General features: G+C 37.9%; 1 protein-coding gene across 19 annotated transcripts in view; it reads left to right on the top strand.

The window, feature by feature from the left end:
- The window catches only part of RBFOX1 (RNA binding fox-1 homolog 1), a 1158532-nt gene that overhangs the window by 647811 nt on the left and 494170 nt on the right, over nt 1-16551 (top strand). The gene's annotated exons all lie outside the window — the stretch shown is intronic.

The raw sequence follows: 16551 nt of genomic DNA, 5'->3' as shown, positions 1-16551 counted from the left end.
TGCTTCAGCCTAAAATGAGACCACTTTTCATGTCCAAGGGGCCTGAATGTGACAGAAACCTCAGTTGTTTCCTTTCACTCTTTCACCTCCCTCCTCCTTTTCTCCCCAAACTCTTGATGTCATTTAGGCATTATTTGTATTAGATTATTTGATTAGAGTGAGAGGATTAGGGCTGGATTATGTACCCTTGATAAGGATTTCCTTTTTATTTATTTCTTTCTGTTCATAATGAGCAAAGAGAAGCTTTGGTTGCCAATTCACAAAGTGGGAATATGAATGATATAATACAAAACCAGCTTGAAGGATTTGGTGATAAGTAGGAGAATTGTTCTGGGATGATGCTTTTGAAAACAGAGTTTATTTTATTTATTTTTGTAATAGTCTTGATGAAACTCTTCATAAAAACAGTTCTACTAATTTGTTCAAAACACAAGTGAATGCATTACTAATCTAAAAAGTACACAACGAACCCCACCATTTCTAAAGCTGAGATTTGCTTTGTTCTGTAATGTGATTGTTATGCTTCTGCAGATTTCTCTGAGTGCTTTTATTACCTGCAATAGTGGGGTTTGTTTATTTATTTTTACTTGCTGCTGTGCCTGTGACTGCCGAATAACTCGGACTTTCATAACAAGGTTGCTGTTAAAGACGCTGCTCACAAAAACATTTGCACATGAATCCCTAAGGGGTGGGCTAATACACCACGGTTGACATTTATATGAGAGGGTGGAATTAGGAGTGGATTCTTTCACTATAAAACTCCAGTGGAAAACTCCTGGGGATAAACCAGAGAACCACAACTGTTAGCTTGCCTTTTCTGGGCAGTCAGTTGAGGTCTGCCTTGTGTGGCCTGCAGGGCATATTGCAGGACCTGCCTGCTTAGCCAGGCCTTTATTTACAGGCACATTGTGGGCTTGAATGTGATTTTTTTGACTGGCAAAAAAATCTGGTGGGGAGGCCTAAGTGCCACTGCTGCTTGTTAGGAATGCTGCTTTTTTTGTAGGGGTTATAGTAAAGCAGGTTTGTAAGTAATAAATGAGAAAATGCATGACCTGTGTCACTCCTTATATTCTTTCTACCGTGGCTGATGAACTGCTGATATGATCACATGTATTGTCTCACTGTGTGTTTGGTCTCTTACATGAAATAGTATTAGAAAGTAGAAACTGGAGCAAGAGACAGTTCTAAGTTCAGAATTAGAATGACACTGAGCTGTGTATCAGAATTTTCAAGTCTGATAAAACATATAGATACAGCTGTTTATATGTAGGGAAAGGGAAATTCTAGTTGATAAACACATTAATGATGTCCAGCTGCATTCTGTACACAACAGAAGTAAGAATAAGTTCTTACAGAAATTACAAGTTGTGAATTTACTTAGGTTGGCTCACTGTGTGTTTAATAGCAGTCTCTGTATATGTTTAAAGCTACCTAGAGTAGCTATTATGTCTAGAGAGCTGATTAATCCAAATGGATCTGTGGCTCTGTCCTTTGAAATCTATAAACTTGGGCAACAAAGCATGGAATTTTCAGCTTCTATAACTTCTATAGTTGTCTGCCTTAGTTTTGTTTTGTTTTCCTAATACTGGCTTTTCTAATCTTTATTTTCTCAGTAGCAAATGAAATATCTTTGGCAACAGTGTTGTTTATTCAGTTTCTACCTGTTGCTCTGGTCTTATCAGGCTGATTTTATTTGTACTTAAGAATATGTTAAAAAGTTAGGCTAAATTTAGTATGTGTCATTCCTTTTGTAAGAGGGCTCTTTGAAGGAATAAAGTACATGTTATGGTGTTTTCTCATTATTCAAAAAGCCATTTAAGGTTTAATGAAGTTGGAATCAACTGCAAGTGAAATTTTAATATGGATTTAGTGCATTAGAAGTTTTGCTGCCTGATTGTTGTATTTTGAATGTGTGTCTGAACTGAGCCTGTACAGCTGGGAGTGGAGGTGTGCACTGTAGAGTTATGATTTCCAATTTTTAAGTAAATTATTCTTAATTGCACTGTTATTAGTGTAGCAAGTACTTGAGAGTCCTGAAAGATCTTTCACAATGATTAAAAGTCAACCAGTGGTATTAAATATCTACCTGTCATGAAGTGGGAAATTAAAAAAACAAACAAGCTGACAGAGATTCAGTGTTACATCAGGGACTTCTTCCTTGATCTTGTAGAAAAACAAACTGTATGTTGCTGTGGCTTATCTTCTAACTTAATATTTCATGCTAAGTACTAGTCAGTGAAAAGAGGTTCCTAAAATACCTCACCACTTTTTTCTTTTTTTTTTCTTTTTTTAAAGTCAGTTTAATTCCTTCTGAAAATGCTGAATTGACTGTACAGTGCAAGGACTGGATATTGCCTGAAGGGACAAATTACCTGGTTAGTGAATTGGATGGAGAACTTGGCTTTTTGAGGAAGAATTCCTGTCCAATTCTACTTCAAAGAAGTTGTTGGAGTCTCCTACTGGCTCCCAAAGCTTGGTTCCGTAGAGAATTCCTTCTGTTATCATTCATTGTCTCCAGTTCTGGTTGCCTGTACAGGGGCCACAGTGAAGTGACCAATTTTGGATGTTACAGTCCTTCCACAATATTCCTTGATATTTTAATTCCTTTTCAAAGGTGATTCAGCTGATCTTGTCTGATCTTGTGAGTGAGTGGTTGTTCTTGCCTTTTATAAGTGTCAGCAACAGAACATTATGAACAACTTACTTAGATATTTGTCTGATTTTTCCCAAAGCTGTGTGGTAATTTGTCGTAAGACAGAAATTGTGTGAACAATTTCTCTTGCATTTCTGAGATTTTTGCCTTAGCATAGCTGAGTGCTGATAGTAAAAATTACTGCGCCACTAAGATGGCTACAGGGCCTGAAGTTAGAACAAAGGTGGATTCATGCCAGATGCCAAGGAGGAGTTTTGGCAAAGTGAATAAGGTGTTCTCATCTCCTATGACCACCTGTTGTAGTCCAATTAACAGTGGACAGCAGAGCATGTTTTCCTTATGTAACCAATGTAGTGTGAACAAGAAACTAAGCGTCATAAGCGCTATATAATCTGTCTTCCTTCTAATAAAGACGACATTTTGCCTGATTATATTGATGTAAGAGCATCTGTCCGTTCCCTTCCATCAATAGTAATTGGAATCAAAAACTTCTCTGTATAATTCATGACCTTGTGTGGCTCTTTGGCTGACAGTAGACAGAGATTCTTGAAGTCTCCTTAACACTTTAAGAGGTTTGGCTTCTGCTGACAGCTGACACTGTCATAGAATCACAGAATTGTTTGAGTAGGAAGGACCCTTAAGGGTGATGTAGTTCCAACACCTTCCACCAGAGCAGGTTGCTCAGAGACCCATCTATACGTCAAAGAACAATACATTTGGCAGAGAATGTGATTGGAGCAAATGGTACGAAGTACTCAATTTGATAGTGATTTCCCTTTTATACTAAATGTAGACTGTTGCACTAAAGATACAGACAAAGACCATGGTCACCACAGATGGTTTTATCCCAATTTCCATCGAGGAAATCTTCATGTGGTAAACTTATGCAAAAGGGCTGTGCTTGTTTAGTAATGACTAGTAGTTTTCTTTGGAAGGAATTCTGTCAATAATAGTGTCTTTTATGTAATTTTGGTCTTTCCTGAGAGAAGATTGAGGAAAAAAAAATATATGTATGTAAGAAAAAGGTTCAGCAGGAAATGATGCTGATACTGTGTGGTTAAGGCATAGAAGTCCTACCTGTCAGTAAAGGAAATTCAGGTTGGGTTTAGATTAGATGTTACTGTGAGGGTGGGGAGGCCCTGGCACAGGTGACCCAGGGAAGCTGTGGCTGCCTCTTCCCTGGAAGTGTCCAAGGCCAGGTTGGACGGGGCTGGGAGCAACCTGGGCTGGTGGAAGGTGTCCCTGGTCATGGCAGAGCTTTAAGGTCCCACATGAAATGGGCTTTCAGGTTCCTTCCAACCCAAACCAGTTTGTGATTCCAGGACTTTTTAATTCTATGACTTTTCTTTGTGGGTTTTTGTGTAAGACTTGTCTTGTTCCTCTTCTGTTTAACTTCCAAGCACAGTTTCTTGTCGTAAAGCCTCAGGAGAGGTGGAACTATTTGTCAGGTCACAGAATAATTTTGATTATTCTAGAAACACCTGGTCATATAGGGGCATAAAATTGGTTACTTTGAACTGTATTAATTTTTCAGGCACATACAAATCTACTTTAGAATAATCCATGCAATGTGGGTGGTTTTTTTTTATTTGCAGAAGAAAAATTATGATATTGTTGATGTGAGATGTGTGAAATTCTCTGGTTTAGGCACTTCTGTAAATTCAAACAAAGCCTTCTATCATTGCTCACTGGTTTGACTGTTTTCTGTGTGTGATGTTAATGTGAGGCCAAGTGCTCATCCTTGTACATTTGCTAAATATACTGGTGAGGTGTTTTTTTTTTTTTTCAGCAAATAACAAACCAGTAAAGCTGTTCTTCAAACATGGGTTCATCTGCGAGATGGGAGGGGCAGGAAATCAATTCTTCTTATCTTTACCAATTTCTTACAGGAGATAAGAATCTCTTTGAGTTCACATAGATTAATTATATAGATTGTAACAGTTGTCTTCACCAAACCCTGTAATAGTAAATTGGTCTTACTAAAATGGTTAATATACCAGCCTTTGGAATAATTCCTAATCTCTGACAAAACACTAATTCTTTTGTCTCTTTTTACTCTTTTTTTTTTTTTTTTTAATTGGAATTGATATTGGAAGTTTTTGAAAAGCAGACCCACCAAATTCAAACTTAAAAAAAAATTAAATCAATCCTGACATTTAATTAGATGTTCCAGATTCTCTTCATTATGAACATGGAAAAGCAACTCTTATTCTGAGGTCGTGTAATTTCAAAATTCTCTGTAGCTGTTCTTTAAAGATTTTGTTTTATTTAGACATATATGTGCATTTATGGAAATGTTCAGCTGCCTAAAAAATTCTACCTAATTCTTGAACTTACAATTTTTTAGATTAGTTCTTTAACACTCTGCTTCTTGAAATTTCTTGTTGCCTCAGTCTTAAATCTTTCATACTCAATAGTTGGCAAATGGTAACAAAATTTCTATTTCTGTATAGTGATGGTGAAAATCTTGAAAACAAGAATGCAAGCAGTAATAAATGCAAAAGGGGTAAATAAAAAAGAAAGTCCCCTATTGTTTGTGTTATGATTTGGGGAGTTACTGACTTAGTTTTAAACGTGAACATTAATTTCATATGAGTTAACAGAGACAAATGAAGTGCTCTTGGTCCCTCCCTTTTACACACTGACTTGATTTCCACTGAAGTGGTTTGTTTAGTGCCCCTCCTGCTGATATGCATTTTGGCAGCAAGTGATTAATTGGTTGGCTAGAAAGTGAAATATTCAGTGCCAGAGGACTGTTATCTAGTGACCATTAGTATTCCATTTATTACATTTATATGTAATACCATATAACCATTAATAACCATTCCATTATTACATTTATTCCTCGGGAATAAATGATATTTTTTTGTCATCTGTTCTGCCCCTTGACAAGAGCTTTGGGTTAGGCTTTCACTGGTGCCTGTTGTTGATCAGTGTTGCTGTTGGTACGTTTAATTCCTCCCTGTTTGATCTTTAGATAGATTTGAAATGTTTCTTAAAAATGTGGACAAATATTTCTGTGAAGGGGCTTTACAGATGAGTGTGAAGAAGCTTAGATGTAGACTGGGATAGTATCAATAAGATCTTTTAACAGTGTACTAGAGCCTTTTTGGCCATCTTTAAAGTGATGTGGTTTATCTGGATGCCGGAAATATTTTCTGTGACAATTATAACACTCATTTATTTTGAACATTAAAAGTACCAGTGATTTTAGAATTTTAATTTTTTTTAAATTTTCTTTTTAAGGTGCTATGAAGTGAATCTCATTTTTAGAATAAATGGTGTTATACAGAATATGATGGGGTTTTTTATGAAGAGTATGTTTTCATTTTGTTTTTTTTTTCCCAAGAACATTATTCCAGATATAAAATGCTGGCTTAGCACCAAGTGGGAGCAAAGAACTAATGATGAGCCTCTACCATGGGTTTTATTCAAAGCACCCAATGACTCTCCTGGTGTTCTTAGAATCTTAGAATTCCCACTAACAGTCTATAAAGTCCCATAGAAAGCCATCTGGTCTACATAATGCTTTTTTTATTATGCTTTTAATCCCAAATAAGCCAGATCTGTGGCAATTTTGTGTTATAGGGGAGCTGTTGATAATCAAAGGCAGTTGAAACTTCATGCAGATACCAGAACCTTTTGGAAACAGTAGGAAAAGCCTTTCCTCTAAATTTACCTTCATGTAGCATAGACAGCTAAGAAATAATTTACAGTGTTGGGCGTGATAATTACAGAATCTTGGTTTGGTTTCAGTCATAGTTGCAACAATCTGAGTGCAGTGTGATGAAGAGTATTCCTTGGGCCTTGGCAATAGGACAACCACATGTGCTGTCCAGTAATTGACTTTTCTTTGAAGGTGTTCATGTAGTCACACCTCCCTTAAGTCCCAGGGGTGTTATGGATGCTCATTGGGTTATTTTTCCTGTATGGAACTATGTGGAAAGGGATTTACCAGCTCACTTTTTGATTCACGTACGCTATTCCTGCTAAACCCAAGGATCTAGAGGTGTGCAACTCATCTCTTGCAAACACAGAGGAGGAATTGCGAGGGATATTTCCAAGGAGTTCTGAGCTCTTAAATCTTGACAAGGGAAGTGATTCTTGCCCTGGACTCAGTGCTGGTGAGGCCACCCCTGGAGTGCTGTGTCCAGTTCTGGGCCCCTCAGTTCAGGAAGGACATTGAGGGGCTGGAGCAGGTCCAGAGAAGGGCAACGAGGCTGGGGAAGGGACTGGAGCACAAGTGCTGTGAGGAGAGGCTGAGGGAGTTGGGGCTGTTCAGCCTGGAGAAGAGGAGGCTCAGGGGAGACCTCCTCACTCTACAATTCCCTGACAGGAGGGGGGAGCCAGGTGGGGGTTGGTCTCTTCTCCCAGGAACCAGCAGTAGGACAAGAGGGCACAGCCCTGAGCTGCACCAGGGGAGGTTTAGGTTGGACATTAGGAAAAAAAATTTACAGAAAGAGTGCTCAGACATTGGAAGGGGCTGCCCAGGGAGGGGGTGGAGTCACTGTCCCTGGAGGTGTTTAAGAAGAGACTGGACGTGGCATCAGTGCCATGGTCTGGGTGACAAGGTGGTGTTGGGTCAAAGGTTGGACTCGATGATCTCAGAGGTCTTTTCCAACAGGTTGATTCTATGATTGTATTCTGACTTTATGTGAAACATTCCTCTGAGTGGCTTTCAGTTTTTATATGACTGCATTATAACCGGGTTCCCCTTTGGTCCTGCCCTGTGGGCTCTGATCAGGGCAGAGGGCTGGATGGCACCGAGGAGAATGCTCTCAACTCTTCACATAGAAAACTTTCACGTTGTCAAACAGAAGAGACTTTAGATCTGCTGAGCTTCAGTGTCGTCTGCAAAATTACCTCTTTCAGTGTGGGGACTGTGATGATTACAGGAGTCAGTTGAGGAAAATAAATTTATTATAAGTATGCATTTTTTTTTTAGGGTAACGTTGATTCATCTGCATTGAAGCAAAAACTGAATTATATTTATATTTTTAAAAAAGTAAATTTAGTTATGTTTTGCTCTAAAGTTTTCCTATGTGTGAGTTATTGCTATGTGTGAGTTTGCTGAATTGATGAGACATGCATAGTTCCAGATAAAACAGGCATAAATATTTAAGTGCATGGAAGAAAGAAAACTGTGTTTTCACAGTTAGTTTTCTCCTTATAAAACACCAAGTTGATATGGTGTAACTGTGATTTTACCATCTAATTCAATATGAAAACATCACTTTCTGTTTTAAAAAATTTAGAAAAAAAAAAAGCTTTGCAAGTTTTTAAAATTTTTTACTTAATAGGGAAAACTGATTCATTTCTGGGACAAATGAAAAATATCTGCACAATCTTATTTTGATGCTTATTGGATACAGTTATCATATTACTCTGTCAACTGAGGTTAATGTACATATGTAGGAATACACATATTTACACTGACAAAGATTTTAGCCCTCTAGGTACTGGAAATGAGCATCAAGACTAAGGTAAAGTGGTGTTTTCATTTTTGGTTGTTGTCTGTTAATAAAACATAAAATATGGGAAATGTTGTTTTCTAACGATTCCCTATATAAACTACAAAGTCTAAAAATGCATTTAGTTCTTTTGCTGATTATAATTCTGTACTAAATCAAAAATCACTGCATAAAAACACTTCCATAAAGCCAGCTCAGTTTTTTAAATGATGGTCTGGCAAAGGAGAAATCCTTTATTCTTTCCCCCCTTGTTTTTCCTTGGGGTAATGAAAAATGAAAAATGTTGTGTAAATGTCAAAACCATCGTAAAGAATAAATCCTGGGGGTTGGTTAATGAAACCTTTCTGCCTGGTGGCAAACAGCAGGCCCTCATCACTACAGCAGTGAGCACCAGGATGCTTTGAGCAGTAATATCTCAAGAACTGTGTTCCACATTCCATCACTGATTCCTAATTTTCTTAAAGTCTCCCAGGCACCTGGTTTAAACTAAAACAGAAATGGAGCTGCTACAGCATCTTTCTCACACTACCAACATATTTGTAGCTCTGTGTACTGTGGAGATTTGTCATCTACTGTCCATGTGTTAAAAACCATAGGATTTACATGAGTTATGCTATTCATTCTGTACCACAGTTAAATTATTACACGGGTTATAGCTAAAATGAGATTTTTGTTTGTTTTTATGATTTCAGACGTGTTCTGTGCTGTCTGTGATACGCAGCTTTTGTTCATGGAATAAGAATAATGAGAAACTGAAGTGAAAAGTGAGAAAGTGTGGAAGATCCCAAAGCAGAACAGTTAATAGTTCGTGAAGCTCACTCTTTTCTGTTGTAAAATTGAAAGTACTTATGCTGGGAAGTATGTCCTTAATGATGAAATGCAAATTTCCTCTGAAAATTTCTCCTGAAAATCCTGAGTGGTCAGAGCCATGTTGATGCACTCCCTTGTTTTGCAAGTTAGACAGTGAATTTGGGCCTGCTGACTGATGGCAGAATGTTTGCCAGCAAGTGCCGTGTCATCTGGCCCGGGTGTTGTATTTACACAAACAGTGCTGGACGGGAGAGATCCTGTGCCATTTCCACTTCTGTGTTCAGAGAATCCGCCAGGAATTTCTCCTCTGCCTGTTGCCAGTCTGAGCCCTTCTGAAAAGGACCTGGATGTTTGCCCTGAGCTGTTTGTAGACTTAGAACATCTGCCTTGCTCTGAGAAAGGGGCCCTTGGTGATGAAGATGTGTCTCAGTAATCTTGTTATCAAGTGGCTCCCTGGCATTTGTTCTGGGTGTGCAGGAGTTTGTGAGAGAAATGTCATCACCTCTCACATATATGGAGGGCTGTGTTTCTCTACTGAACAACTGGAATGACATGATTTATTTAGGAAGTGGGAAAGGCTATTCGAAGAGTCTCAAATATTGGTTTAATTTGTGCCCAGTAAGTGAAAAGAGAAGTGGAAATAGGTATTCATAACTCTGTCTACAAAGAGTTTGAGGTTTTTCAGTTGCTGCAGTTTGGCCAGTCGCTATGAGGAAAAAAATTACCTGGGCATCTGTCTCTCAGAACTTGTTAAGACAGTGAAAGCAGTTGAAAGACTTCTGAATGGCTAAAGAGAGCTCTCTGTGTATTGGTGATCTCCTGGGCTGGGCTGTGGGATATTGCTGGGAGGATACATGCAGGCTTTAGGAGCAAATTGGGAGATTTGCAGTTAGCCTTCAGGAAGAGTTCTAACAAACTTAAAGAATGGGCATTGTTTCAAAGCAAAAGATAACATATGTCAGTCAAAGCTAGAAACCAACCCTTGATTCTCTCCTTCTAGCAAATGGTGATCTCTCTTTATTGCAGTATTAGATTTTTCAAAATTGTTTTCAATCCTAAATATCCAGTATGTTACTTTTGTTCCTCAATTTACATAGGACTCCTATACTACAGAGAAACCCAAGAATTTCATTAAATACTGAGCTGACTGATGATGTTCTATTTTCTAAGATCACCTATTATCTGTTCCTTCTTTTAGCTGGTTGAGATAATATTTCTTGTTTTTTTCAGTATGCTTTTATCAAAGGAGAATCTCTTTTGATCCCACATTAAAAAAACCAGTCTGTGGTGTGTAATTACTAGGTGATTCCAATGGCAACACTTATTCAGATATGTGCCATTATCCAAATAGAAGTGGAATTATTCATATATGTTTATGAAAAAAAAAGTCTGAACCTTATTTCCTCTGCAGCTCTCCTTATATAGCATAGGACATCTGGAAAATCACCTGAATTATTAATATTTATTTCTTTTAAATCTTGTCAGACCACATTTTCTGTGTCCTGCATATGGTCCATCATATATTTTTCTTTCTTGTTGGTGTAGAAGCATCTTGTCCTATTATTGGTGAAGGAAAGTGTTAGATGGAGACTCTCTTTTTGGCAAGAGGCTTTATTCCAGCTGGTAGATGAGTCAAGTGGTTTCATAGTCAGTCAAATTTATTTTCTCAAGCGTTGCTGTATCAGTAGCAATAAGGTACCATGTGTCTTGTTTGTCTCTGGGAAAGGAAATCAAGTCCTGCCATGTACAACAGCACAAGCTATGAGTTGATAATTGTTGGAAATAACCTCTAATATTTAGTGTTTCTAACTTGAGGAGATTTCTCTGTGAATATCTTACTGGGTGTATGTACTATTTATTGTGTTTTGGCATGTTAATATCAATTATGCTTTGATTTTTATGATTGTAGGGCTGTGTAAAACCATAAGGAGTGTTTCAGCTGCTTGATAGACAATTTGGAGCTCAGCAATGATTTTTATATTGACATCTTTTATGTGGAATGGAAGGGTGGTGTTTCTTTTCAAGGAAGTGGCAAAGAGCCAGAGCAGTTGGAGAATAAAATATGATAAATGGTATTTCAAAGAACACATTTTTAAATAAGTCAATTTGGTAATTACCAGTTGGTGTACCAGTAGATTTTCACAGCAGGGAGGACAGCAGGGAAGGCAAAGAGCGCTAATTTTATTTTAATTAAGCTTTTCTGTTAATCGGGAGCAGAGGATTCTGCCACTAAGTGGGGAGGGAGGAGCAGTGGGATGATGTAGAATTGCTCCATGCTTGACTCTGTCAAGTGGCATCCATTCTGCTGTGGTTATAGTGTGGAGTGTTTTCAAGTGCTGCTGAAGGAGCTGTTGAAGTTGAGAATGAGCACACAAGTAATAGGATGGGGCTCACTTGATCTCCCTTCAGTTCATGACTTTTATAAATTTCAGCAAGCTCACGGTGGAAAAAATAGTAAATAAAAGAGTTCTGTTTAGAGGGTAAATGGAGAAAACACAGATTGTTTTTAATTTTGATCATTAGAACTCTCTGCTCAGACTAGAGACATTCTATGATTTGCATCGTGACATTAATGCCTTGAGGGAAAGCAGTCACCATGGTTAGACAAGAAAATCTTCAAATCTGTAGCTGCCAGGTCCTCCCAAGTCATGGCTGTGGTTTGGAATTAAGCAGAGCTGTTTGCTTTGTATGAATAAAGGATATTTTCTATATATAGACTTGTTAAAAAAAACCCCCCAGTTTTATATAGAAAACAGCTATTTTTAGGTAACTGTGATTTAGCTGTTAAATGTGGATATACCTAAAGATAAGCAGAAATATTCAAACAGAAGAGGCCCCTGGTAATGTACCTTTTCAAAGCTGACCCCACTGTCCCACTCATACAAACATATTCCTTCAATTCCTTTCCAAAATAAATTACTGGCTCTAATTTTAGCTTGGATTTGCAGTGTGGCTCTGGTCTCCTGATCCATGACAGGCTCACTTAAACTGATCAAGATGAATAGAAAAGCCAATGTTTATTTTTTATAGAACTCCTAAAGAAATCTTCTGTTCCAGGAATTAGCTGTGGGCTTTCTGTTCTCTTCTAAAATTTTCTGAACTGCCTTACCAAATCCTTGAAATGATAAGAATAGTAAACCTATTATCTGATAATTACCTACTGCAGGCTGACTACTCATTTGCATGTTCTGATTCTGGATTCGCATTATATAATTTGAATCTTTTGATAATATCCCAGTTATGAAGGGACTTGGCTTTTTTCTATTAACTACGCTATCAAAAAGCTCTTGCAAGGAAAGTTCTGGGTCCAAACGGTAATGATTGGTCCAGATATGTCAGGGAACAACTGGATTTCAATATCCCAAGCTGAGGCTTCAATTCTAGCACTCAAGTAATTTTGAATTGGTAGTTGACTTGTAATCAGTGAACTCAGAATGAAAAAGAACTGTCAGAACTCTGTTTTGGCAGATCTTTAACTATTACTTGAAAAATTTGAGTAAGGCAGTGGTAGGGCTTCTTTGTTAAGTTACTCTAAAATGAGTAATTGAAAACATAAACCCAAAGATTTACCTGGTATATAGCTTTGTAAACACTTAATTGATTAATTATTTGCAATGTGAGCCTCTTCCAGAGGTTTCTAGGCTGCCTTCTAGACCTTGGGGACTGAGTACTTGGACTTTATTCAGATAATTCTAAGCATCTTCCTCTCCCACATCATATCTCAGGAAGTCATGAGGGTCACTTAATCCTTTCTTTTAATGAGCAATATAAGGTATTTGTGTTTTAAGTTCATGAATTCACTTCTTGTTAGGGTAGTTTGTTCATAGGTTTTAGTTTGTGAGCGAGATTATCATTAGATCAGATAATTCTGCACAGATAATTCATTTCCATGATTTAGGATGTTCTTAATTGCTTTACTGAAGGGAGATTGAGCACCTTTTAACCAAACAGCTGAACGATTTGCTATGACAATTCTGCCACTGTGCATTCACTTAATTTCCAATTAATCAAACATTCAATAAATCATTAGTATAATTACACCTGCTCAAATATTCCTACCCCAGCACATTAGCTATGCTCAGGCAGACTCTTTTACCAGCTGTGTGAATGGATTCATTTGTCTGACCCAGTTGGTTGCACGTCCTTGCTTCTTATGAGCCTTGAGAAATGATAGGGCAGAAATTTTAATTATTTATAATCCCCCACATTCTTTTGATTCGTTGTTCAGGCTTTTCACTCCGATGCTCCTATAGCAACTTAAAACAAACAGCAGTGGAATAGTGGCTGCTTTATTCCTGAAGATTTTAAAATCATTTTTATTCCCCTACTGTGCCACTTTCCTAATTACACTGTGTCCCCAGGTGCACAATAATTCCCTCATCACCGTGCAGCTAAAGCACAGCTGATTAAAATAGTGTAGCCTGTGTCATAGAAATCTAACCCAAAGTGTATCCTAAAGGTGCTTTACTGAAAGCCAGGAAATTGGTCCAACAACGTGACATTTTAGGACCTATTTTTAAAAAATTGCATAAGCAGAAATCCGCTGATTTTGAAGAATCCACCGATTCTTCAAAAATTCGTTGCCTTCAAAGGATGTGTGTAGTTATATTTGGTATCTGAGGAAGACAGAAATTTGAGGCAGCTTTCCAAGTGTTGAAAAGGGGAACTTTGAAACCCCTGTGGTAGGTGGGTAGGTGTTGTTATCTGTTCCCTCCACGTAGATGGGAAACCTGAGCCTGCCTGAATTGCCTCAGGTACAAGTGGGATTACTCAGTATTTGTGCCTCCTGATTCCTACTCTCTTGTTGCAAGCTTTGAATCACACTTAACGTGTGTCTTTGTTGTTAGACTTAAAATAAACAAACCAGGACATGCAATTTCAGTCTCTGTAATATTTTAAATATGAAGCTCTTTATGTGGGTGTAAACACATTTTAAACTGTGCAGCGTAGGTTCTCTTGCTTCAAAAAATAGATTTACTGGTTACAACTCGCCTGTGTTTCATCATGGAGTTAGGAACTGGAGAAGATTCATAATACTTTAATCCCTTAGTACAAATAGGTAAGATTTTTTTTTTTAAATTAACTGAAGGTGTCATGATCCATCCAGATAGTAAAATAGGTTAACTTTCCCCCGGCAACCCATTCCATATTCTGTTTATACTTTATTTTCTTTTTACTGAATATGCTTTGCGTGGTACTAAGGGGAAGTTCTTTAACCTGAAGGGAAAAGGCATCAAAGAATCTATTTGAAAAAAAAAGGGAGATGAGAGAAAGATACACTAATTGGACATTATTTTAATTGCTTAAACATTTGTCAAAGTTTCTTTCTTATCTGTTAAAAAGTTGTTGGTAGAGTGAATCAGCACATGTGTTCTCCAACCCTTTCAGTCTGTAACAGCACTGAGTGAAAAACAATCTGCTCTGGATAAATGTTTCTTGGCTCCCCATGGCACAGGGTTTTGCTCCTGTTGCTGACAGAAATGTCTTAGTTGTAGAAAACAGGAAGATTTATTTATCCATTAAGCTGCATTTGGTTTTGGATGTTCTAGCCAATGCTATGGAATAGGAGCTTTCCTAATTGTTTGTTTGCATTTCTAATAGTGGCTTGGCATATGATGCATACAGGCTATTGCATCTGCATAGCTGGGGCTGAGTGTAATCCAGATATCTCCATGTAGGATGTAGTTTGAGCACTCTGTGGAATGCACAGGATCCTGACTGGAAGTTTTAATACCTTGTTTATTTTTTTCTTGTATTTTTGGAGTAGTGCAATACAGTAACATCACCAGATACACTTCTCCACCTTTGCAACTTTAAGGTTCTCTTTTGCTTCAGTCATGAAAACTGTGAATCAAAAGTATATTCTCAAAATTTCACTTCACCCATGCATATTTTATAGTCATTTGTTACCTTTCCTTTTACAATTTTCACCCTCTGAAGCTGACAGGATTCTTTGTCTATCTATTTTATTTTAGTTCCCCTCATCCCAATCCTTTTCACACCTTCAAAATGTCTTCCCCAAGTCTGAACTCATTTAGCTTCTCTGAATTTCATTGTAAATAATTTATTACCTTGAAACATAACAGTCTGGGAAATTAATCATCATAAACAACAGCGCAGCTTTTAGTTGCCTAGGGAGAGGGTCACAGGCTGAACAGAATCCTCTTCACCAGTTGAAATGTGGATATAAAACTCCATTTTACTTGTCATCACAAGGTCGTCTTCAGGAGTTTCCTTTTAGATTTACCTTTGTTTCTCTTCTGGCTTATCAAGTGCAATGTAATGTGTGGGTTTTTTCTAAAGTGCTTCAGCAATTTAGTGAAAGTATTATGACTTTTTTTTTTTTAAATTGTCAAGTTTTTGTTGCCCAATACTGTTTAACAGACCTTCTCTTCCACAACTTGTCTCATCCCTCTGGATCTGCAGGGGAAAAGCTCAATTCCTGCTTCGTATTTTCAGACCTACCCTGTTAGCTGTTGGTGAGTGTCTTATGTGCTAAAAGGTAATACTTTGCAACTGCTTTGAAGCAAAAAAAACAACCTCCAGTACACACAAATGTAAATTAAACAGCCAAAAGAACTTTGGCAGCCTTGCTTGGGTACCACAGGTGTGGAAAGTTGTCTTTGCCTGGGCACTGACCTTCCTCTGGCACCTTACCAGGGTCAGACGGAGCCTGCTGTAACTGGTGGGTACTGGAAATGTAGTGGTCATGGTCAGGCCTCTCTCTCCAAGCCTCAAAGGCAAGGAAATTTAAGACAAGGAAGAGAAAGATGAGGTGACTGTAAAAAGCTTCACTGTAAACCTCTGGCACATTCTGTAGCTCATCTCTGGGTTGTCTTGAACCTTGATCAGAAATGTGTCTGTTTGCAGTCACAGAAGAATCAATGCACCAGCTTGATGTCATCATTACCTGTACAAATACCTCCAAATTTCAGCTCTTACTCCATTCTCCATTCATTTACCTCTGTTCTGTCTGACAGTGTGATCACTGTGATAAATAATATCACAGTATAATATAGAAGTATAATAGGTGTAGTTGACACTTGAAGATAGGACAAGCGGAAGTTAAAACTCCCAAACCATTCTTAGCAAAGACAGACACAAGGCTGAATTAAAAAAAGTTCAAATACAGAAATGCACATTTAGGAGAAAACTCATCACTTGAACTCTAGAACATCATTTAACTGTGTCATCATGATGAGGGCAAATCAGTGTCCGTCAGCCCAAACTGGATTTGAAATAGCAGATCACATTTCCACTCTTCATTATGCAGAAAAATTGCATTAATGTTGTTAGGAGTTTCTAGCAGCAGTTAGCAACGTGCAGCAGTTACACAGCTAAAGCATGCCACTGCATAGACAAATCCATTTAATGCTATCTCTAATGTAAGATTTATTTCAAATGAAAGGGAATTAGCTTCCAAAATTGTCAGATTTACTTTTTATGGACGATTTCAACAAGCAGAACAAACCCCCAGTGTAAGTAGGCATCTACATGAGGGAAGAATCAAAGGAGATTTAAAGTGCCTCTCTGTGCATGTGTTTGTCCCCTGAACACCTTCCTCCCTCTAAGCCCCCATGAAACCTGATGGCAGATATTTCATACATATAAAGTCTT

This window comes from Corapipo altera, unplaced genomic scaffold, assembly GCF_003945725.1.
Source record: "Corapipo altera isolate COAL_440 unplaced genomic scaffold, ASM394572v1 98, whole genome shotgun sequence".
NCBI classification, from domain to species: domain Eukaryota; kingdom Metazoa; phylum Chordata; class Aves; order Passeriformes; family Pipridae; genus Corapipo; species Corapipo altera.
This window is presented reverse-complemented; position numbering and strand designations above follow the sequence as displayed.